General features: G+C 39.9%; 1 long non-coding RNA gene across 1 annotated transcript; it reads right to left on the bottom strand.

Moving 5' to 3' along the window:
* Positions 1 to 3,261: 3,261 nt before the first annotated feature.
* On the bottom strand, positions 3,262 to 23,364 carry LOC146317565 (uncharacterized). Its single transcript, XR_014771646.1, has 3 exons — positions 23,224 to 23,364; positions 10,054 to 10,103; positions 3,262 to 4,994 (listed from the first exon to the last, which is right to left on the bottom strand). It is a non-coding gene; the product is annotated as an uncharacterized LOC146317565 (long non-coding RNA).
* Positions 23,365 to 25,143: the final 1,779 nt, after the last annotated feature.

Below are 25,143 nucleotides of genomic sequence, written 5' to 3'. Positions count from 1 at the left end.
TCTCACAGTAAAAATTCCAGCTCTAGAAGTTTCGTGTCACGTGATCAAATAGTTAAACATCAAGCGGCGAAGGTGACATTACATCAGCAGGAGGAAGTCATGGGAGAGTTGTTTATTTAAAGCGAGTAGCTGAACAGGTATTTCCATGTTGACACACAGCTGACCTCAGCTACAATGAAGTGTAATGTCGTGATGCAATGACCTCTTACAGGGACTTCTACTGTTGTAAACCTAAGAATGTGTCCTTTAACTAAGCAATTATTTCAAAATATGTATCATTTAAATATATATGATACTCACAGTGATATATCTTTTTGGTTGCACCATTACATCAAATAGTAATTTTTTTGCATTATTCAAAACACACTTTCCTATATTCCAACATTTGTTAAGAATTTAAGCAGTATGGAGGCATTTCATGTTTTTATTCTGTTGTTTTTTTACATTTGAAACCATCACCATTCACTTACACTGTTTGGGAGATTCTGCAATGCCGTTTTCCTGTGAAACTATAGCAGTGTTTTGTGGACTAAAAAACTAAACCCGACCTTTAATCGGCATGAGAGTGAATAGAGATTGACTTAATTTTCAAGTAGCAAAAGTAGATCTCAGTTTTATTGTTCCCCTTCATCTGCCCCAGGAAAATAGCTAGTAAGCAAAGTCTGCTACAAAGAATATTTTTTCTCTTCTTCAGACTAATGTATTTTATTATAAATACATTTTTGTCTGGGTGCAGACCTTTGAATCAAGTGCAATCATGCAAAATAAATTTGATAAACTAAACCCTAGTGGTGCTCAAGCTCTCCCTAGTGGTACATTGAGGAAAAAACTTGGTGTAAAAACTTTCAGACACATTGAACTAAGCTGGTGCAAATATTTTTATACGTCTAAAATCTTAAAAAAATTTAGATATGATAAAATAATTCCAGGGGACATACATATTTTCTAACCTGTAAGGAGTCCTTGGCTGAGAAAAAACATGAGAAACTGGTCTAAATGATAAAATATCAGGGCAGATCTAATAAGGCTGTAACATTAAAACATTTGAGTAAATTACATTGAGCAACAGTGTATTTATTAATTTAATTATTTATGAATTTATTTAGTGCTTATGAAGTCAACTTTTCTTTTGTAAAGTGTATGTTATTTCTACCTTAAAAAGTTAAACTGTCTTTAAAGAGAGCAGGTCTTTTAAACATAGGCTATAAATTTTAATTATAAAGATTTAGAAGCTGAGCAGCTTCTCGTCTGTGCAGCGTTAGAGAAGAGCAGTGCAGCCTGAGACTGCACGAAATGTCAGCTGTCTACTTTCAGATGAGACAGGAAACAGTCACATTTACCGACACGAAAATGTAGTCAATAGTCCCATTAGTTCTCCTGAAAGGAAACTGTCCATCATAGTGCTTTTGATTATAGGTTAAGTGTTTATGTTGAAAAGTTATGCAGTTTGTTAATAAAAGGTCAGCTGTTAAATGTGAATTGGGAAATTATAAAACTTGTGATAAAAGTGATCCTTTGTAACCTTGCTGGAATCTTTGATTACTCAAAAAAATGGAGGAAATAACAATAAATTCTTGCTATAAAATCTTCAAAAATTCTTACTGTAAAATCTAATCTATATAGCACTTTAAAAAAAAGACAAAGCCAGGATAACAAAGTGTTTCACTGTTACAAAAGAAGTTATTAGAAAGCATAAATACATTTTTCATTTAAAGAGAAGCACAAAAGAAGAAAAGAAAATATATAATACAGTGAAAAAATGATCTGGTGACTGCGATTTGCTCTCTGTGGGTTTCTCGATGCCATCCACACCACAACCACAGACTGACCAAGACTCTTGCCCACGAAGCCGTGTGAAAACTCTTTGAACACTAGATGGCGGTAGTATCACCTCAAAAGAAGGGCTGCGAAATCATGTCTGAGCAGCACTTTCATCAGTTTTGCCGTTTCAGAGCCATTTGTAAGCGAAAATGTGTCACCACACCGCATGATAATGCTCAGATCACACAAGAATGTTGACATTTAGCTGCATCACCACTTTACTTCCTCCTTATTCAACACGGGTGGACTCTGAAATATACTTTTTGGAATTTAAACTGCTAAAAAAATTTTACTTTCATCATGGCTGTGCTTTGTGTACAATCCCTCGCCATCAGCTGTGGCTGTTGGCAACAACCAACAAAGCTGAACAAACGAACAAATTAGTGTTTTCTCCTGCCGCATGAATCCATCCCAAATGACAGTCTGGAGCCACGCTCGCAGCCACTGTTACATCACCTCCACTGTTCTGCACCACTGTACAGAGTGCTTTTCTATGAATAATACAGAGAGACCGGGCAGAGAGGGACACGGACATGAGGCTGGGTTACTAAATGACAGCGAGAGGACATACTGTTAGATCAGAGAGACAGAGACCGTGGACAGATGGACATTCAGGAATAAAAGACAGGCAGTAAATAATCACGTCAGACACTAATGCATGGATTCTGATTGAACTTTATTGAATTAATTAAACACGTCAGCACTTTACGAGAACATAAAACACATTCCTGCACTCTTACAGATAAGGGTTCTCACTAAAACTATAAAGGGTTCTTCAACTTGTCCCCGTAGGAGAACCCTTTGTGGTTCTCTTTCAGAGACCTCTACCTTGAACCTAACATAAAGGGTTATACCTGGAACCATCTGTGGAAGATTACACCCAAAACCCCCTAACAGACCCTTTTTACACCAAATAAGCTCTGGTTCTTAAACCGGTTCCCGTTCAAGATTTGGAACCTTGGTGCTATCTAGTGAACCAGCCTGTGTTCCCACCAGTTTTGAGCGGAACCACTGTATTCAAGGATCATCATCATCATCAACAACAGAGGGCGTTGCACACTGCACGAGAACCTACAGAATGTGACACACCCAGTTTAGTTCTCAAGGACAGCCTGCTATATTTTGGTTCTGTTTGGGAACCGACTTTTACGCTTCTGAACCAATTTACTTTTGGTGGAAACGCTCCAAATGGTTCAAAATAAGGTTCTTGAACACCAGAGCAGGGCCAGTTCCATGTTGGTGGAGAAGGCCTATCTGAGAGGTTCTATAGAGAACCCCTCTATGGTGTAATGGTTCCACCCAGAACCCTGTCTGGATGTTTTATACAGAACCATTCCACCCCCTAAGGGTGCTAACAAAAACCCACCCAGGGGTTCTACTGAGAAACCTTTTTATATTATGAGGGTTTCAGTTAGAACCCAACAAGGGGGGGGGGGGGGGTTACACTGAGAACCCTTTTAAGTTCAAAGAGATTTATTTTGAACCCACTCAGATGGTTCTTTCAAGAACCCTTACATACTATGTTACAAAAAAAACCCTTGTCGAAGAAGCTCTTCAAAGAACAATCCTTGAAGAACCTCAGCCCTTAAGGAAGAACCCCTTTGGAACCCTTTTTTTCTCCTCAGTGTACATATATATCAGCAGTGTGAGCTGTGTGATTACATGAATCACAGACACAGGACAGACACAGTGTCAGAGCGTTGTTACAGACGGGCGCAATGAGAAATGGCAGCAGCGGCAGCGTGGCCGGTCCCAGACTGTCTGCAGGAAGACAAGGTTATAGACTGTGTTTTCCCATGAGGCACCGGGCTGCTTTAGTACAGAAAGAAAATAACATATTGCACTCTGAGATCAGCAGACAGGTCCTCTGTCATGGCATACGTGCTCTCACACACACACGCACACACACACACACACAGACACACACACACACGCAGAGGCAGGCAGGAAACCAGACAGTCTCTCATGAAACTCAAACACAGATAATGAGACAAGCTCAGTCAGAAAGGTGAAAACAATCTTCTTTCTGCGTTTGAAAATTGCTCATATCCTGGCACATTTGCAGCACCTACCAGGAAGAATATCAAAATATACTAAAAACTAGATAATAATTTAGCCGGTGCTGTAATCTTTCCACCTTTTCTTCCCCTTGTCCCCCCTCTTTTTGTCCCTCGTTCATTCTCGCCAGCGCAGTTAACACAGAGTTAACTGGGCTCAGTGTATAATTAGACAAACAAAAAAGAGAGGGATGAAACATCTAAAGGAGAAGAGACTCCAAATGATTACACATTCACTCCGCTTCCTTCCCCCTTGCTGCACACATAACCACCAATTAGAGGAGAAAAGAGGAGGATGAGGACAAGCAAGCAGCCAGAAGTCTATTTGTGTCTCTTTCTCTCTTTCTCTTCCCCCTGAAGACTCCCAGCGCCAGGGAGGGGAGGAAGAGAGGAGAAAATAGAAGTGAAAAACAAGAAGTATATAAATAAAGAAATCAGAGTGTTTCACATCCGGTCGGCTGATTGGCTGAGACACGAGTCAGGCAGATCTGGGCCACAGTTGCACTCATTGTTCAGTGAGCTTTTCTACACAGTCCAACCCAGCGACAGCAATGAATGTTGATTGTGACCTTTGCTCTTTTGGGTACAGTGGAAACACAGTGTCACTTTTCTGCATGTGTGTGTGTGTTCGTCTTTGAGATTTGCATGCGCCCACTCGCCCTTTTGTTCATTTTTTTTTGCTCGTTCCCTGACGTCGTGGTCGGAGCGAGCCGCGGGGCACAGTCAACGGTCGATGGTTTTTACGTGATCCATACCAAACTCACCGACAGCGTTGAATGTTCACCGAGGCAGGCAGGACAGCGGCTGTGAGCGTGAGCCGAACTGACAGACAGGGCAGGAGGGGGAGGGGAGGGGGGCAGTCAGACAAGCGGGGGGGGGGACAGGGGACAGAGCCGAGGACGTCGCTCAAACCACAGAGACATAATGACACAGGACAGTGTCAGAATGAGTCCACTGTCCACAGGGCAGAGATGGTTATGTTACACATGGTCATGTGGTGCGTTTAAGTTCTGGAACATAAAGTGGGAGTATCTGCTTTATCTCATTACCACCACCTCATTAATCAGAGCGACTCCAAGTCTTTCATCTTCCGCTCAAAATTGGCCGTAACAGCATCTGAAACGCAGATGAAGAGGAAGTTGTTAGCAGCGACATTGCACAGTATTTTTGTCTTTAAAGGGTCACTTCAGCTAAAATTACACAAACCGACGTTAATTTCAGCACAAACATCTTTTTCACTGATGAGAACGAGACAATAAACTAAAAAAGGACGAGTTGGTAAGAGATCCAATCAGAACTAATCCCTTTTTGTAGTGAGGAAGTTAGATTACACAACTGGACAGTGCTAATCTACCCAGGAAAGAAAGAAAAGTGTAGAAAAAGAAGAAAGCACATTTAAGAGAAAAGTAGAATTCCTAAAGTTAGACATATGATGTATGGATTACACTTTGACTAAACCTGTTAAGATTATGGTCCAATAAATCTTCTGTAGATTTAGTCAGCTAAAAGTAGATGAAAACTAAAATAACTCAGATGACTAAATATAACTACACATAAAAATATGACTAAAACCGAATGGGATTTTAGTCAAAGGACTATGAAAAAAACTAAATCAAAATATGAGCCAAAATTTTCAACTTTGATACAATAATAGCATAAAAATAAGACACTCAGCTCAGCCTGAACAGAGTTAAAGATATAAAGTCAGTGAACACTAAAAAGCACTCCTAACAAATTACCAACAATATATTACTGCACGGTTAGACCTCAGGACAGGAGCTTATCAAACCCGCATTCAGGACTGGATTATACTTCTTCCTTGGGTCGATTCCAGACTCAGAAAGAACGATGAATTCTTATGCAATGCTGTTACTTCAGCTCTTATTGCCTGTTCTATTTTGTTTAATATTGTCCTGCTTTTTGTTTGTATACCGTTTCTGCTTAATGTAATCTCTGCGTCATCGAAAATGCATTCCCGAGAAGTAAATAAAGGCTGAACGAATGAATTAAATAAATGCTGTTCCGAACAATATCAGAGAGCCATCTCCAAGCCTGCCACGGTTCTTATGGACATGTAGTCCAGAGAGAACAATGCCGCGATGTCCTGCTGTGCAGCCAAGCTTTTGATTCCCCAGCCATCGGTCGGCCACAGGCTGAGAGCTCCCATTGTCAGGAGCAGGCCAGGGCTGGGGAACAACTGCCGGCAGTGTCACCGCGCTGGGCTGACGTCAGGATGGTAAACGCTGATCTATGGTCATTCATCGGCCCCGTTTCATCGGCTTAGGCTGCTGATGTCATTGAGCGGGCCAGACCTGCATCCATTACTCTGCTGTGGGAGGCCGACGTCAGGCTAGCATGATAATAACACACTGGCCACAATGGATGAGTAATGCATCACGTTATTGCAGCTATAATTCAGGAGGTCATAAAAGAGACAATTTGGTTTTTGTCTCGTGAGTATGCTGGGTATTTGAGTTATTGCCTCTGCATTCTTTCACAACGTGCTTCCCTTTATGAATATGCAAAAATGTACACATTAATTTGTAGATTAGCCAGTAGGCAGTCAAATAATGTAGTATAATATTTACAACCATTTTATAAATTACATAAAAGAGCCTGCACAGTAAAAAAAAAAGAGTTTTTACAGCCTTATATGCTTGCTTTATTAAAATCACAAGAGCCAATGTTACCAATGCGAGACTATGACTGAATAAAAACAAATTTATGATGACAAACACTGACTAAATCTAATGAAACCTTTGTCAACAAATAAAAACAAGACAAAAAATGTAAGGGAGGGACGAGTTGGAAAGAGATTCAGACAGAACTAATCTTTGTGTGGTAATGAATTTAGATGCACATGATTCGACGGTAGTAATTTATCCATTTAAAGAATGATAAGTGTAAAGTTACACTGTCCTCAAATTGTCAGAAATATGCAACAAAAGAAGTAGAGCTGCCGCGATTAACAGACTATGAATCTCTTGTCTATTAATCACCAACTATTCTGACAATCAATTGGTCATTTCAAGTCAAATTTCTCTGATTTATGTTTCTTAAATGTGAATATTTTCAGGTTTCTTTTCTCCACTATGACAGTAAACTGAATATATTTGGATTGAGGACAAAACAAGACATTTGAGGACGTCATCTTGGGCTTTGCAAAACACATAATTTTCTTACATTTTATGGACCAAACAACTTATTGATTAATCAAATTAATCAGTGATGAAAATGAGCATTAGTTCTTGACTTGATGTATCCATAGATACTCGGGCGAGGCCCCCCTGGCCGTTTGAGGCTTAAATCAAGAGGTGGCTGTGCTTTTGCCATCGGGGCTCCTCGACTTTGGAACGACCTGCCCGAGGAGATAAGGCTCACAGAAGCAGTGACATCTTTTAAATCACTTCTAAAAAACAATTTTTATAGGCTTGCTTTCATGTGATGTCATCTTTTTACTTCTGGTTATTTATATTGTCAAGACAGCATTACATGATTTCTTATTTTTCACTCTTTCTATGTCTACTTATTTATATTGACACATATTTTCTTTTTTTGTTGTTGTTTTTATCTCCATCGTCGTCCTGTCTTTTTCTATTAGCCTGTGTTGTTGTGTATTTTGCTTTGTGTTTAATTTTACCTCAGTTTTAACATAACTTTGTCTTGCATCTGTTTGGCTTTCTGTTATATTGCTTCCTGGGTATCCTAGTTTTGCTTTGTCTGTCAAAGCACTTTGTAAACATATGTACATATGATGATGCATTACACTTTAACAAAACCCAGTTTTAGTTGACTAAATCTACTGTACATTTCGCTACAATCTTATATTCAGTCAACTAAAACTAAAACAATTCAGACGACTAAAATATGACTAAAACTGAATTTCATTTTAGTCAAAAGATTATGACTTAAAGTACATAGTAAAGAAGGAGGTTTTAGAGTCTTTTCTGCCTGCTTTTTTCTTGCGTCTGCAGCATGTGAACCAGAAGTCTCTTTTCTCTCAGGGTGAAGCCGACTAGCTCAGATAAGAGACTAAATTCATAAGCCATATTACATCTTCCCAACTCCATCACAATCTCTCTCTCACACACACACATACACACACTTACACCTCACCCCACAATGAGACCTAAAATGAAAAATAGGCGGAGGGGTCGAGGGAGAGGAGAAAAGGGGGCTTTGCCATGGCAACCCCTGTGTCAGCCAGCCATTTCTTCTTAATCCCCCCCAGTTCAATGTCGCGCCCTCTGAGGGACCCCCTCTCTACAGCTGAATATTTCTTTTGTGTGTGTATATGTCTGTGTGTGTGTGCGTGCGTGTGAGTGTGTGTGCATGTGAGAGGGAGGGATCACAGAGGGGAAAGGGGGGATTGGGGTTAGAGGGGGGTAGATCATAGCTAACCCAGCTTAAATGGGGGGCCAAGCTGCAGGCCACAGAGTCTCAACATTACACCGAGTGGGGGTCCACACCAGAGATCAAATCACTCGCAGACACAGACACACACACACATATACATACACATTTAAACGCTATATCGATGGAGGGAGATAATCTTTTGAAATAGCGGATAATTACATCATATGGCAAGCAGCCGGGCCTCTCCTCTCCTCCCCGAGCCTATCAGCAACACTTTATTTTTTTTCCTCCTGCTATGAAACTCTCATGGTTGCTCGTGTGGCTCTTGCTTCTACATTACTGACAAAAGCCTGTTTTTTTTTTGTTTTTTTTGAGGAGTGGGTGGGGAGAGGCGTCAGCTGCTAGACAAAAATTAAAAGGCCTCTATTTGTTCCCGACAATAAACGTCCCCATCTTTGGAAGCTCCTCCACAGCTGCAGCCAGATAGGCTTTCGTTTCCTGACTGCGGCGAACTAATAGAGAGCAACGTCTCCTTCCCCCTACTGTAAGCCGATTTAGTGCGCGCAGGATCAAATTCAGGAGGTTTATAGTCATCTCGCTGGGATGCCGCTCCACCGAGGAAGAGGACAAAAGAATGTGACACATGGAGAATATTCAGTAACTGAAGGATTTTGTGCAGATGTTTTAATGATGATGGTGCAGTATAGAGCTGCAATGATTCATCGATTAATAGTTGTCAACTATTTGGATCATTTGAAGTGGGGCTGTATGAGGTATTTGATAATGATAGTCAGTCTAACTACAGTAGATGCCAGACGCATGCTTCCAGTTAGAGGTAGTAGGAGCAGCAGCATGGAGGTTAAGCAATGTACTGCTGTGGACAGGGTCAGGAACAAAAGGTATTTTAGCCAATTAAAAAAAGAGAAACATCAGTTTAAGCATATGCTATATTTAGAATATTATCAACTTTATTTTGCCATCAGACAGCCCTTCAGTGACAAGAACCCGCCGTTGTATAAACCAACCAAACTCCATAGGCGAAATCAGTCATTTTACCTTGCAGTATGCAGGAGCTGCTGGTCTACCGCTGCCTCGATCTGTTAGATTGTTTGTGTTATTGTGTGAATATGGTAAATCCAAACTATCCTCTTAAATCACCAAAGTCCTAACCCTCACACAGAGAAACTAACAGGTCGAGGCAGCAGCAGACCTGTGACTCCAGTATTATGTGAGGTAAAATGACTGATTTCACCTCTGGAATTTGGTTGGTTTGGAGAGAGCAGTAGTTGGCTCATATAACGGCGGTTTCCTGTCTGAAAAGGCTGTTTGACAGCAAAAGTAAAGCGCTGAAAATATTCTAAATATACCATACACTTACAAAAGTTCAAATTGCATCAGTTTAAGTGGCAAAAATACCCTTTGTTGCAGTTAACTGCTTAGCTTCTCCAAACTGGGAGCATGCCGACCGGCATCAACTTTAGCTAATACACTAACTATTGATACAGGCTTCATACAACCTCGCTTCTATCCATTTAAGAAAATAATGTCAAAATTATCTGATCTCAACACCTCAAATGTGAATATGTTCTGGTTTCTTTACTCCTCTATGACAGTAAACTGAATATGTTTGGTTGGGGACAAAGCAAGACATGTGAGGACGTCATCTTGGGCTTTGGGAAACACTGATTGAATTTCATCATTTTCTAACATTTTTTTTGGACATTTTATGGACCAAACAACTAATCAATTAATCAAAAATGACTGACAGATTAAATGATAATAAAAAATAATCATTAGTTGCAGCCGTAGAGTGGTATACCTGATGGAAATGATCTTCATGGAGCCTCACAGGTCAGCAGGAGCAACAACCTAAAGATGGAAGACAAAAGCAGATATAAACACAAAACAGTTAGAGGCAAAGAAATGTTCAAAACCACCACGTTTCTGGGAATCATCCATTAAACATTTACAATTAATCCGATTTTCACTATAAAGTTTCCTAATCAACGGATGATTAACGTCCGGTGCATCCTGCGGAAATCCCAAAACGTGCTCCCCCCCGACCCCCACCCCCCCGAGGCTGAGCGGCGGAGGCGGGTGGAGGAAGTGCCAGTGGTGTGTCTCTGGGGTGGTCTGATGTGGCCGTGGGCGAGGCTTTAATGTAGCTGCATGTCCACTCCGCAGTGTATACTGTACATTGTACTAATGACTAACAGACCTGCAGTGTCTGCCTGCAGGGGCCTCACACGCCACTCCGTGCCTACACACTTTATTGGCAGCCTTCAGACTTCATTTGAAGTGTGCAAAAAAAAAAAACTGCTCACGTTTTTCATACGGGAGGAGAAATATGACTTTGAGGACCTGAAGTGCCCTCAGAGTAATATTTGACCCTTGTGGGTTGATTTATATAAAAGTGGCCATTTAAATCAAAATATGGGTAATTACAGCTTGGCTGCTTTGTGGTGGTTCTTTGTATAGCATGTATAGATGTGGGCCTGCCAAACATCTGGCTGGGATATTATATGCGACATATGCTGCAGAGATATTTTTAAAAAGTGTATTGTCAGGCAAACCTGGCCAAAGAATCTAACTTAATCCGTCTGTCTCTGCAGCTTCTAGAAAATGTATGTTCTTTTAACATGTAGCCACGTCACTGTAAAAATAAACTTTTTATTTTTCACTTATAAAAAAAAAGTTAGTGTCTGGGCTTTCTTAAAATTTTAAGTTGACTAAATCAGAAATGAAAAGTTGAGGTAATTTTGGAATTATTCAAAAAGAGGCAGTGACGGAATTAGAAACAAGCGAGCAAAACGTACCCTAAGTAAATTACACACCACAGGCATCATATAGGTTCGCTTCAAACTGTTTTAGTTTTAATATGCTAATCACTGTTGCATCCAAAATCACACACTACATATCCACAGTGTGTACTATTCTTCAACATACATTTGTGTAAATAAACAGTAAAATGATTCTTTTGGGCCCACTGCTCAGTGCAGAACATGTCACTTCCTGAGAGCCTCCTCACCGGTTGGAGACGTGTAATCATGCCAACAGTAAACTAATTTAAAAAATATAGTTCACCTAGCAAAGTGAAATCTTCCTTACATTTAAATTGAAGCAGACAGAGCTGCTTTGATCGCTGTCTGCCTTTGTCTGTTATGTTGTTGTTGTTGTCGTCACTGCTGCATTGCATTGTGGGATGTTTATGCCAGCGTAGAGTCCGGTGCTTGCCTTGCTTTACCTTCCGTACTACTGATTTCATACTAAGATTTCAGACATAAAAAATTTCACATAGTGTTTGAGCATACTTTAGCATGTTTTAGCATGTTAGTATGGAATTTCAGACACAGTCGGTTAGAAGTTCTGACGTGTTCTGAAAATAAATCTGAAGTTTAACTGACTTCACATAAAACTTGTATATTTTATTTATTAAATTCCTGTATGATCTTTACAGTGTTTCTCCTAAAATGATATAACATAAGAAAAAAATGTAGCCTCCTTCCTCACAACCCTTAAATTTTACATTTCTACACTCGATACCTGAGCCAAGAAGAACATTATAAAACAGTTAAAGTGCTCAGTGCCAGTCTAGTCTATTAAAGAGCAAAGGGCACGTTGTAACACAAGGTGCAGAGTCTGTTCAACAAGTGCGCAGACATACACCAAAAACAAAGGGCACAGAGTTGGTGCCTTGGGACTGATTGGCAGGGTGGGGTCGTTGGGCGACCCTTGACCTTTTTAACCCCGAGGAATGTTGTCGTGCTGGTGCGTGTATTGTTCCAGCCTCCCCGAGGAGCCCCAGCCGAGCATCAGATGAATGTGAACGCTGAATGTTCCTGAGGGCTTCTCCTTCTCTCCCCCCCACCCCACAAAAAAACCTCGTCTTTCTTCCCCTAATCCTCCTCCTTTTCTGCTCTTCATCCTCAGACTTCGACAAACAAAAGGTATCAACAGGTCTGAGAGCGCAGCGCGCCGTCGTCGTTGCTCTTAAGTGCACACGCACGCGGGAAGGCCACTAACGAGGGGTGCCAGGCTGACTCTCCTCGCCGACCTAAATGACCGGCAAAGACGCAGTAAAAGGGTGTCTAAGAAAAACCACGCTCAAGGAAAACCTTCTTTGGCCTATCACTCATCAAATAAAACACTCTTTTTATTGGTGCGCCGTCCAGATCTGAGAGACGCGAGTATCTTCAGGCAGTCTGAGAGTCTGGCTCTAGAGGAAGTCACCAGCAGTCGAAGGAGACTGACAGATGAGAGGGCCAGACAGACAATTACTGGCCAGGTATGTCCTTTATACCCACCTAGGGCTGGTCAGAGGAAATGGAGGAATTTATGATGTCATAAAAAAGTGCCAGAAGAGAAGTGCCTGAGAACAGGTTGTCTCTGGAACTGCAGCCATAAAAGACTCCTGCGGCTTCCGCTCCCTCCCCCTGACTACCACCCGAGATGATAACACTGCTAGACTGAGCGCCGGTGGCTCAAAGCAGACAGAGACGGATACAAGCGCGTGTGTGTGATTCAGCTCATCTATAAACATGGAATAATGTGTCATTGAATAAAAACCAAGTGAGTGAAAAATCCTTGAGGAAACCAAAACACTTTTGAGTGCATCTTTGAGGTGCTAGAGCTTTAATTTAAGAGTTCCATCTTGTCCTTTCTGGGGAAAATATTTGGCTTTTTAAGATTTTTAAAACATATTTTAAGAATTTAGGTTGCTCTAGTAATGCATGAAAAGATTTTTGAGGTAGCAGAACTTTTCATCTTGTTCTCAACAACATTTCAGCAGAAAACATTTGGCTATTTCAGATTTTTTTTAAGATGCATTTTAAAATATTACATGCAAAACACATATTAAGCTCATAAAATTTGTTGCATATGTGTGTTTTAAGTAATTAGAGTGTTTTTCACCTTTTTTTTGACATTTTACAGACTAAATGATTAGTTTCATTTCGCCTTATACACACAACAATTTAAAATTAAAGCACAACCATATAAGACATATTGGAAACATGTGTAAGGGGACACCCTGATAAGCCATCTGGAGCTTGAAAAACAGAGGCCCAGACACTCTGCAAATAATATTTAAATATATATATATATTCACTAACACAACATCTAAATACACCTAGGACTGATCGAAGTCTCTAAACAACAAACATAAAAAAAAACAACTAATCTAATCTAGACCTTAAAGACCACTTAATGGTCCCAGGACTTTTTTTCCCATCAGTCTAAATATTGGTTAAAAAGGTAAAATACAATAAATTAAGACTTACGGCGAGTTAAATATAACAGTACTGTTTATAAATGGATTTCAGAGTAGAGTAACTGGTTTAGAAGTCCCCAGCTGTTTACAGTATTCAATTAGTCGATAAATCAATTAATCGGGAAAATAAACAGCAGATTAATTGGTAATGAAAAGAAATAAATACTATTATAACCAATAATTTTATCTCCTACACCGGCCTGGTTGATGAAGCTCAACCCCTCCAGAAAAATTTCCATCATCAAAAGCTTTCTCTATGCGTCTCTCACTCAGTTTCTAAAACTCTCTGTACAGTTTAAACCACACACACACACACACACACACACACACACACACACACACACACACACACACACACACACACACACACACACACACACACACACAAAAGAAATTTTATACAGGAAGCATCTTTAACAAGGGAAACACCATCTGCCAGCTCAAACTAAGCAGGTGTAAGGAAGACGAGGACATAAAGGATACCCATTCCTGTTTGCATGTACACACAAACTCCCATCTATATGTATAAACACACACACACAGCACTGCTCTCTCTTCCCACCATGCAAAGATAGAGACACACTCTCACAGTCTGAGCGCTTGTTAAAAAAAGGAAGAGGAGAGGATGGTTATTTGCTCTACAACCTAACTGAGGAGGTTTCCCATTGTAAAAAGGAGTGGCTGCACAGCCCCGTTTCCTTTCATCCCTCTCCTTGAGGCACGCTGCCTTTGTCTCACAGAGGACAGAAGAGCCAGCCTCCCGGCTACGCTACACTGGTCAAATACCTGGGAACCACCACTGGCCTGGTGGGAAAAACAACAAGAGGAGGAGGAGGAGGAGGAAGAGGAGGAGGGGCGGATAAGGTGTGAGTGTTAATCTGAGGTACGTCGAGACTGACCGGCTAAAACAGAAGAACCTGTTAAATAAAACCGGCTATTAAATCTCAGAAGGAAGGAGGGGGACTATGAACACCTGGAACCAAACTACACTTGAAAAACGTGCTACACTGTAAAAAGGTGAAAAGACTTGACTTTCCTAGATTTTTGAGCTTTGAATCAAACTCTTGAGTTTTGAAATAAACTAAAAGTTTTGCCAACATATAATGTTTTGTTGAGATAATTTACTTTTCTTCTTTAGATAGCAAACCAATAAGTGTTTAAAAAATAGTTCAGAGTGAGCTGTGAACCTGATTTGTGAACATCTTGACAAATAAATGGTTGAAATTGAAAATTATTACTTAATACCATTACTCACTTAGATGCACTTACTTAAAAAAAAGAAACAGGAAACCAATTACTTTTGGAAAAGTGAGTAAAAGAACTTAACTGTGTCTAGCTGTGCATTCCTGCCACCTGAGAATGGGGGCAAAAAGTAACTCAGTATAAGCGAGTGAAATTAAAAGACTAGCATAAATTAAGTTAAAGGAACTATTTAATTCAAGTAATGACAATGTTTGCATTGACGGTGTGAGTTTACTTGAAGTACAAATTGTTTTGGGGTTCTCAAACTCAAAGATTCAAGTTTATCTAAAGAAGAAAAGTAAATAATCTCAACAAAACATTATTAAAGTTTTTGAAAACTTGAGAGTTTGGGTTGGGCTCAGAACTCGAAACTGAACTGAAATAAAGCTGCCTTGAAGTTTTGAGTTTTCTCAACTTTTTTTTTTGTTTGTTTTTTACGGTGTACACTTGGATACTGGAACATCTGTTATTTCTCATAACGAGGATGCTGCAAAATCTGAAGTGTGAACTTGTGGATAAAAGGAGGTTCTGATGCATCAAAACTGTTTCCACAAGTCCACAACCCAAAGTTTGCTTTCATTTTCTAAGAAAAAACATCCAAAGTCACGGATTTCAGCTTCTAAGATATGAACATTTCCTCCTTTCCTTTGACTCAGAATGATTAAACGATTATTATAATAGTTGGCAGTTAATTTAATAATTAAAACCTAATTGAATAATTAACTAATCGGTGCAGCTCTGTGTTACAGCAGCTGTTCACCACATAGCCTTCATGACGTTGAGGGTTGAGTGAGTTCACAGCAGAAACAGGAACCTGTGTTCATATGTGTGTTTGTGCTCCTCTTTATGGGTAAATGGAAAGGTTAGGTGGTGCACTCCGCCTCAGGCGCAGCGACATACTGCCTATCTAGATGAGCGGATGACCTCCGACCTCCTGTCTAGCCACAGGCCTCAGGTCTGCTCGGGTCAAGCCAGGTGGCTTTCAAGAGCCTGTTGGTCCCCGCTCAGGAGCACATGACACTTGAACCCTCTCCGCTTCAGCACCAAACCAGTTCTTTTTACCTAATTAAGAAACTCTTAGAGCGTGTGTGTGTGTATGTGACTGTGAGTGGATACTTATGTGTGTGCATTTATTGATTTATCTGCCTATACTTGCCTCAATTTATTGATTAGTTGTTTGCACCGTAAAATGTCAGAACATTAAGGGTGTAGTTTTCATTTCATCAGGAGGAACACATTAAGTGGGGGTCTTCCTCTGGGACATTTTGAGAATCAGACACTTCATTTCCTGCAATTTCAGTTTCCAAACTAATGCAATATTGTGCAGCAAGGCTATCAGGCATGTGGATTTTCAAAATAAAGGTCCTCCACTTCTTTAAATGTTTTTACTGGGGGTGGAAAAATGCACATGTTCTTAATAATGTCTTCTTCTTCCTTGCTGAAATCTACACCTATGCAGAAATGGCTAAAAACGTCAGTCTCTGTTTCTCTTCTAAGTCCAAGATGAAGTCCTCAAATGTCTGGTTTTATCCACAACCCAAAAATATTCAGTTTACTGTCATAGAAGAGAAAAGAAAACAGAAAATATCCATATTTTAAGAGCCGAAATCAGAGACTGTGTCATTTTACTCCTTAAAGAATGACTCAAAACAAATAATCTGTTATCAGAATAATAGAAGAGCTGCAACGATTAGTCGAATAGCTGTCAACAATTAAATTTACTGCCAACTATTTTGATAATCGATCAGTCATTTTAAGTAACTGTATATGAAAAAAATGTCCAAATCACAGATATCAGCTTCTGAAATGAAAATCTTCACTCTTCTGTGACAGTAAACAGAATGTCTTTGGGTTGTGGAGAAAACAAGACATTTTGGGCTACAGGAAACACTGATCAACATTTCTCACCATTTTCTGGACCAAACAAATTATGAATTAATTGAAAAAAATGATTGACAGATGAATCAATAATGGAAATAACTGTTAGTTGCAGCCCTACCACTCCGTTTTTCTGTCAAATTCTGTCATATCAGTGTTTAAAATTGGAATATTTTGTGGTTTATTCAGTTTCAGAATGAAAAAAATGAATCGATTTCTTCAGAAAATGATGAACAAATTAACCAACGATTAAAGTAATCATTAGCTGCAACCCTAAAATAGCTTGCAATTAATTTAACAGCTGACAACTCATAGACTAGTCATCATATCTCTAGTTCCAGGTAAAGTTCTAGGTTAGAAAATGGAGTAAACTCAGGACATCTGCTCTGGGAAATAATAAGATTTCAGCCCTGATTGAGGCTTAATAAAATCAGACACTTGTCCAAACAGTTTGATCCTTCAGAGGCTTCACACTTAAGATTTCTGCATCCTCCTCAGTATGAGAAATAGCAGATATTCCAGCGAGTTGTCACAGACGGATTCAGCCTTCACTCTGAGCTCGTTCATGAGACGTTACAGCTGTTGTGTGGCCGCTTTAATCATGAAGTAATGGTAGCTGTTAAGACAAAAACGCTGCATTAGTCCCGATCGTGTCACAGCTGAGGAGAAACAGCCCGTCTCAATTCTGTCACAACATGCTCTCTATTGTATCGCCGTGCAAGAAACTCCCCATGGAAATTTTGGAATCTTTCCCATTGTTCCTAAAGGAAAAGGGGGCTTTCATATGGAAGTGGGGAACGCCAGGAAATGACAGGCATTCTTTGTGGACTATTTGAAAATAAACTTGTGGGTTCTCGCTTCCCTCTCGACAGCTAAGCAAAAAACTAGAAATAAGAAGAGGAGAGGATTATGGTCTTAACAATCCCTCAATGGCATTTTCACTTTCTTACGTTTTCCTTGCTGCAATTTGTCCCCGAAAGTATATTTTCTTATTCAGCGTGCTGGAGACGTGCCATCAGAGTTTCAGCTAAAGAGCTTTTGTCTAGGGGCTTTTCACTCTTTTCTCTACACTTTCCTGAATGGGTGCATTCTTATTTTGCTCTGTATTTGTCCTTATTTTGCCTTATCTTTCCCCCTGGCTTTTTTAAACACAACCCCGCTGCTCCGGCTCTGCTTTATGAGGTGTGACAGTGAGGTCTGGTTGCAGAGGCAGGCAGGAACGTAAAGCTTTACATTCAGTCGGCTGCGGTCAGGGTTTGGGGAGGACTTAAACTCACTTCACCCCTATACAGTACCTCGTATACAGGAACTGCCTCCGTTCTGCTGAGCTGGCATGAAAGTGCAGAATTGGACGGAGGGTAAAGAGAAGAAAAAAAAAAAGCTGCCTTCATTAACCTCAGAGCTCTTAATTGCACACATATAAGGAAGAAAGAGGAGCACAGAGTGAAAACCGGAGGAAAAGTAAAAACACGTGTTCATGATTTAAGTCTCTTAAATCATATAGAACATTTTTTTCTTCAGTGTCAAAGAGTCTAACATGTTCTTTAAGTGGAGTTTGGTACCAGGTGTTCAGAGTTCTCCTCCTTCCTTCTGAGATTTAATAATAGGTCAGAGAGGATGAAAGAAACTAGAACATATTTGCATCTGAGAAGCTGAAATCAGACATTTTTCTTATGACTCAAAACGATTTATCATTTATCAAAACTGTTTAGAGCAGCAAAGATGGATTGATTGATTAGTTGCCAACTATTTTGATAATGAATTGTTTTGAGTGACCTTTAAAAAAAAAAGAAGACATATTTAAATTCCCTAATTTCAGTTTCTTAAACATGAATATTTTCTGGCTTCTTTGCTCCTCTATGACAGTAAACTGAAGATCTTTGGATTGTGGACAAAACAAGACATTTCTTTCACAAATTTCTGACATTTTACGGACTAAAACACTAATCGATTAATTGGGAAAATGACCAACTGGTTAATCGATAACAAAAATAATGTGCAGCCCTAGTTGGTGTCTTGGTGATTTAATAAGTAGTCAAAAAAGTAATCACTTAATTGTTGCAGCTGTAGCTTCAGGTAAAGTTATACATAAAAAAAAACAGATTATACAGCTGCAAAATACAATTATTTTCATTTTCATAATTTTTTGGTTCATAAAATGGTGAAAAAAGTTTATCACTGTTTCCCAAACCCCAAGGTGTCGTCCTCAAATGTCTTGTTCTGTCCGCAACCCAAAGATAATCAGTTTACTGTTAAAGAGGAGTAAAGAAACAAGAAAATATTCACAACTGAGAAGCTGAAATCAAGAGAATGTGGGCATTTTTTCTTATAAAGTTATCAGCTATCAGAATAGTTGGTAATTAAGTCCATAGTGGACAGCTGATCTTATTTTAATAATGATTTTATCTTTTTGAGTCACAGAGGACCAGAGAATCCAGATAATATTAACATCTGAGGAGCTGAAATAAGAGAATTAAGCACTGAAAGTACTGAATATCTTTGAGCTGTGGACAAAACAAGACATTTGACTGTGTCACCGTGGCTATGGGAAACAGCAGTCAACATTTTTCACCATGTTCTGGCATTTTATAGACCAAAAAACGAAGTAATTAATTCAGAAAATGGTCGACAGACTAATCGATTATAAAAAATAATCATAATTTTGCTGCTCTGAATCCACAGATGCACAATAAAGACTGAGCCTGAGTTTACTTATTTAATTATCCAGTGGGACTCTATGTATGTCTTCCAGATGATGAAGTAATGCATTGAAAAGTTTGCGTATTGTATTTTAATGACTGAAAAGAACGAGGCAGTTTTCTTTGTTCTTATTTGTGTGCTGAATGTGTGATGGCAGCAGGGAGGGAGCTGTATATCTGCTGGGAGTCATGTGATGGTGGGAGAAGTGAGATGGGACTCCCTGATGCTAACCACATTGCATTTTAACTGCCTGACTAAACTATAGGAAGGTTTTTTTTTGTTTTTTTTTTACTTAAATTGTTGTATGCATACGAGACGATGTGCGACGACGGAATAACTTCAGTGATCTGTGGTCGAGAGCCTCTTCTGCTGTGATGGCAGGTTGCTCCTCGACATAATTGCCGGGTGCAGCTGATGAAACCCGTCACGTGTGATAATGAGCCATACAGGAATGATGATCATAGTTCCAGCAGGAGATAAGATAAGCCAACATCCAACTACCCAACCGCCCTGCTGCCCACAGAAGAGTAGAGCAGGAAGACTGCGTTCACTTCAGCCTGATAACCCTCTGAGAGCAGCTCCAAACTGAATTACTGCACTCGGACACTCGCTGCTCTTTGCTGCTGTTTCTCTTCATGAGAGACAAAGTGAATTATATGTAACTCAGCCCTGAGAGGGACGGAAGTGAGGCTATCACAGCACATCAGCACCAATCATTCACTCTGCATCTCTCTATTAACAACTCCTGACACTGATCTTTTTTCCCTGCAACTAACGAATATTTTATATTTTACATTAGTCATCTATAAAATGTCCAAAAAAAAATGTGAAAAATGCTCATCACAGTTTCCTAGAGCCTAAAGAGACGTCTTAAATTTTCTTCTTTAGTCCAACCAACAGTCCAAAAACCAAAGGCTCTTAATTTACTGCAATAAATGGCAAAGAAAAGCAGCGATTCTCACATTTTAGAAGAAGGAGCCAGCATATTTTTGCTTGGAAAATGACACAAAATAATTAACTGATTATCAAAATGGACGGCAATTTGACTAATCGAGACCAATCGTTGCAGCTCTAGTGGCAACACTACAATTTCAACATTAAAAATCTTAAGAAAAAGCAAATTAGCCTAATATTAGAAGTAAAATGTAGCTTTTAAGTATTGAGTAAAAACAAAATTTAGATGCATTTCATGTAAATATATTTAAAATCACATATGTTGTTCAGCTGGCAGTGGGTGTAATTGCTTGGATTAATTATTTAGTCCATAAAATGTCAGAAAAATAGAGAAAAGTGCTCATCACAGTTTCCCAGAGCCCAAAGTGACATCTTCAAATTGCTTCTTTTGTCCAACCAACAGTCCAAAACACAAAGACTCTTCATTTACTTTCATAAATTATGAAGAAAAGCAGCAAATTTAAAAAGCTGGGACCAGCAAATATTTTGTTTTTACTTGAAAAATGACTGAAATTATTAATTCATTGTCAAAATAGTTGGCAACTCAACTAATCGAGACTGATCGTCACAGCTCAAACAGGATTATGTAAAAGAAATGTAAGCACAAGCAGTTAAATGTCTGTCAGCGTTAGGTAAATGTTTGCTTTTCAATAAAAAAACAGACATTTTGTTTTTATTAAAGCATGCTGTGTAGCTACACAATCCATAGCCAGTAAAACGCAGTGCTGCACTAAGCGTCTAGACCGACTTTATCCAAATGGCAGGAGAATTTATGGAGACAGCCTCATTAACCTTAAGGCATATTAGTGCTTGGCAGACTGAGCACGGCAGCTTCTCCTTAAAGAAAGCCTGTCTCAGCTGCATTAAACCACCTGGAGGGTCAAACCACTGAGTGGCACGTTAAAGGCCACATCGTGCCCCAGAGCTGAGCATGAAACACTGGTAACGGCCAAGTGCGTAGGGCTGTGCGATTATTTTCATGATCGAGCCATCTCTCGATTATCTTCATGATTAATCGATTAATCGGTTTCCCAGAGTGAAAGTGACGTCTTCAAACTGCTTCTTGTGAACAACCAAGAGTCCAAAACCCAAAGACTCCTAATTTACATTTAAATGACAAACAAAAGCAGCAAATGTGTGCATTTAAGAAGCTGCACCAGCAAATGTTTTGCTTCAAATATAGCAAAAAAAAGTTGAAAACCGTTAAAACCATTAATCACTGACAACTAGCACGATACAAAACAATTTTTGTTGTTGTTGTTCTCATTTTTTTCCTTGTATTTTTCTCATTTTAAAGTTTAAAGCTACTACAGGGAGTTTTTAACTGGTTATGAAACAGTCCCAATTTAATAATTGATGTCTCTGTATGACCTACATAAGCAAACAAGACCCTCAGTGACAAGATTAGATGCTATTCTTAATGTCTGCCATGAAATCAGATAAAATAAGACAGTGTTTACATTTTACCCAGCAAAGTTACAGTTCGCAGGAAGCAGGAGTTTTTTTCTTTGGATAATTTTATTTTTAACATTTTATTTTGTGATTATTACGGCGGAAACACTACTGCTTTTGTCCACAGGGGGCTCCAAAATCGACACAATATCAAAGTTCCTTTAAGTTAAAGTTTCCTTATTCAACAAAGCACTCCACCAGACAAAAAAAAATGTCAAATTGGGCATTTTTAGTCACCAAACACATTTTTAAGCAGTTAAATTTTTAACTGAATTTAGCCAATTAATGATTCATCATTAACATAGCAATCAGTTATTAAAATGGTTGGCATCTAATTTTCTTTTGATCAGCTAATCAGTCAGTCGACTTGTCATTACAGCTCTGAAAGTGTGTTTATTTGGTCAGTGTGCATCCTCTCAGAGTGCCCACCCTGAAAATGGCAGTCTGTCTGTCTGGCTGTGTTTGCCATGTGCTGGAGGCCCAAATTCCGGGAGGAAGTCAGATGCGCAAAGACTGTTTCCGAGAATTCAGGATGCGTAAAGCCACGCATGTATAGTCTACTTGCACTATTCCAATTATTCCTGTCTGCATGGGAACAACAACAAAACATCCGTGCATGCGTTATGTTGCGCTGTGCACGAAACATAAAATATTTTAATTGCACCCGGTTTGCTCCAGTGCCTGTTTATTCTCTGGCTACGTTACGCACCCATCCACACGCACACACAGACTGATCACATCATGAGTCACGGCTTGGCGAGAGACGGGTGGCGGCTCTGAATGATCGCTGTCTGTCTGTTTTCTGCTCCTCAGGTGTCTCAGTCGGATTCTTTGGGGCAGGAGGAGCTGCCGTAATGTCGATACAATGACAGATGGTCCGCACAAAGCCGGTGCGCATTGTTCAGCTGAAAAATAATAGCCACCATTTATCAGTGTTTCGGGCCCGATAGAAACAGGAGACTGTGCGCTGAGTGAAATGAATCAAAGTTATATTGTTTGGGAGGCTCCCACCAGGATTCCTCTGGGCTGCACCGGCTGTTTAAACCTATCGTTCAAACTTTCCAGCAGCATTTAGTCTGTACACTGTGTACTACCAGCGATGCGCCCTACAAAGCAGCGCAAAAGTTGAGGTGTGCGTAAAAAGGTCGCACGGAATCGGAAATCACGTTTTTCCCCCGACATGCCCTCATGAAATGACCGCTGAAAGACGCTTTTTTTTCCTCTCTCTCTCTGCTGGTATGTTTCTCAACATGCGCTGGATTTAGAGACGCGAAGCCGCCTTATTAGCGCTGCTGAGCGCCAACCAAGAGCCATCACATCATGTCAGAGTTTCACATTCATTCATGTGCAGATCCAGCAGAACATACACACTTTCTTCACATTAAAGAAGCATCATCTCTTCTAACTAAGGCATCAGTTTGCACATATTTAACCAAACACCGCCTCTCTATTTTGAGGTTATATATTACGCATTTTACATGATGGCATACTTACAAAATTTTCCCTTCATCTAAAGCGGGTTTGACCGTCCTGTCGCGGTGGACTGGCGTGTTTTCTTCGGCTATTTCACTCTCATCACTTCCCGTCCGACGCCAACTCTCCACCGCCTGACCGAGCGCCTCTCTGCCTCTCCGATCCACACATTACGTCTGTTTGAGAGGCAGGAGGGAGGGCATCCGGTTTACAGGGAGCACCGGGAGCACCGGGATTGGCTCACAAGAGATAGCTTGATAAAATGCGGCTCCGCCATTGGACGGCAGGGCGAGGGAGGGGCGGTGCTGTCGTGTATTATTCAGGAGAACCGGGTGGGGAGTGGTGCGGGAGGAGGAGGATACTCGGGGCAAAGCGGCATATGCAGACAATGCCCTGTGTCTCAGAAATTCAGATTTCATTGGTGGGCTTATACACCACAGTTTATGGCTTCCAATAATCTCTTCATGTGCACTAACAGTCAAATTGGAGCACTTATGTTAACCCATGAGTGTCTGTGGTAGCTATTAGTGTTTATAATGACCTCAGAGGGCTTAATATAGGCTCTAGGATTACTGTAATAACCACCATAACGGCAGTTTCCCATAGGAAAATATGATGTGACATTGAGAAAACCCTGCAAGCTATAATATGTAATGCTTACGCGTTAAAAATAAAATGGACATGTGGTATATATTTTGTTGAGTTGTTTACTGAAATTACCCCAAATGTTCAAACGCACAGAGATCCATAATTTATTCATGGTAATATGCCTCATGTGTGAGGTGTAAACTATAATATTTAACATTTGTATTACTTTGGGAAAATACAGGATTCAGAGAGTGAAGGAAATGCTAGACGTATGTTATATATTTTCTTGGGTTGTGTACTTACATTAATCCAAATGTTTCCAGCAACGTTCAAACACAGAGAAATCCATAATTTATTCAGGTTAATGGTCCTTTCCTTTTCCCAGGTTAGTGGTGATTGTCCTAGCTGTTGCTAGCTAACCGCTGGTTGCTATAACTTCTGGAAAAACACGGGATACGCTGAAAGTTAAAAGGAAGTTTACTAAATGTTATGTGAATAAAACTTAAATATAGGATGCTGCAGGAATGAGTCCTGCAACTTCAACATGATTTAGCATATTAGCACTCTTTCATTATTTCCCTGAAATAAGGTCTTTTCATGTTTTGTTCTACAACATAAAATGCATGAATTTTGAAGCTTTTCCGTGTATTAAATAAGATGATTCTTGACATGGCTAAATGACACTGCAGTGGTTGTCGCAGACATTTAATGTCATCATACCAAACAATAGTCACTCGGTGGACATGTTGAATCACGTGACCTGGTTCATTTATAGCCTCACATTAGATTTTTACTTTTGGCGACGCTTCAAAGATTATAAAGCTGGTGTTCATTTGTAAAGATTATCTTGCTAAACAAAACATATAAGTTTACATTCGCCACAGACCTTATTATCTGCAATAATCCTAAATCCAATGTAAAAGATCCCATTTGCTTGTGGAGGAAACCAGAGCGATGCTAACTTCAGGACTGGCCTACAAAAATACGTCATCTTGGAAGCACTCTATTACAAAAGACAGTTTGATGACCATGGGAGTTTTTTATTCACTTTAAACCAGCACCACAGCCGACATGACTCAGGCAGAAATCATGTTCACATTCGAGGTAATATTGAAATTTTATTCATGTTACACGTTTGTCACATTCCCCAACTTCCTTCCTTAAGTTCTGACGTATCCCGTGTTTTGAAATTAGGCTGCCTGGGAAGTAGTGTGTATATGCAAGTCGTGAGACCACTGCTGCTAGGCAACAACAACATGGACACCAAAACTGCTGGCGTCCAGAAGCCACCAAGGTTAACAGTTAAGCAAGCTAGCAGGCAGCTAACGTAATGCAGCAAGTCCAAAATCATAA

Source organism: Lutjanus erythropterus, chromosome 12 (genome assembly GCF_056507025.1).
Source record: "Lutjanus erythropterus isolate fLutEry1 chromosome 12, fLutEry1.hap2, whole genome shotgun sequence".
Classification (NCBI taxonomy): Eukaryota; Metazoa; Chordata; class Actinopteri; order Lutjaniformes; family Lutjanidae; genus Lutjanus; species Lutjanus erythropterus.
The sequence above is the reverse complement of the archived record's forward strand: the minus strand, read 5'-3'. Positions and strand labels throughout refer to the sequence as shown.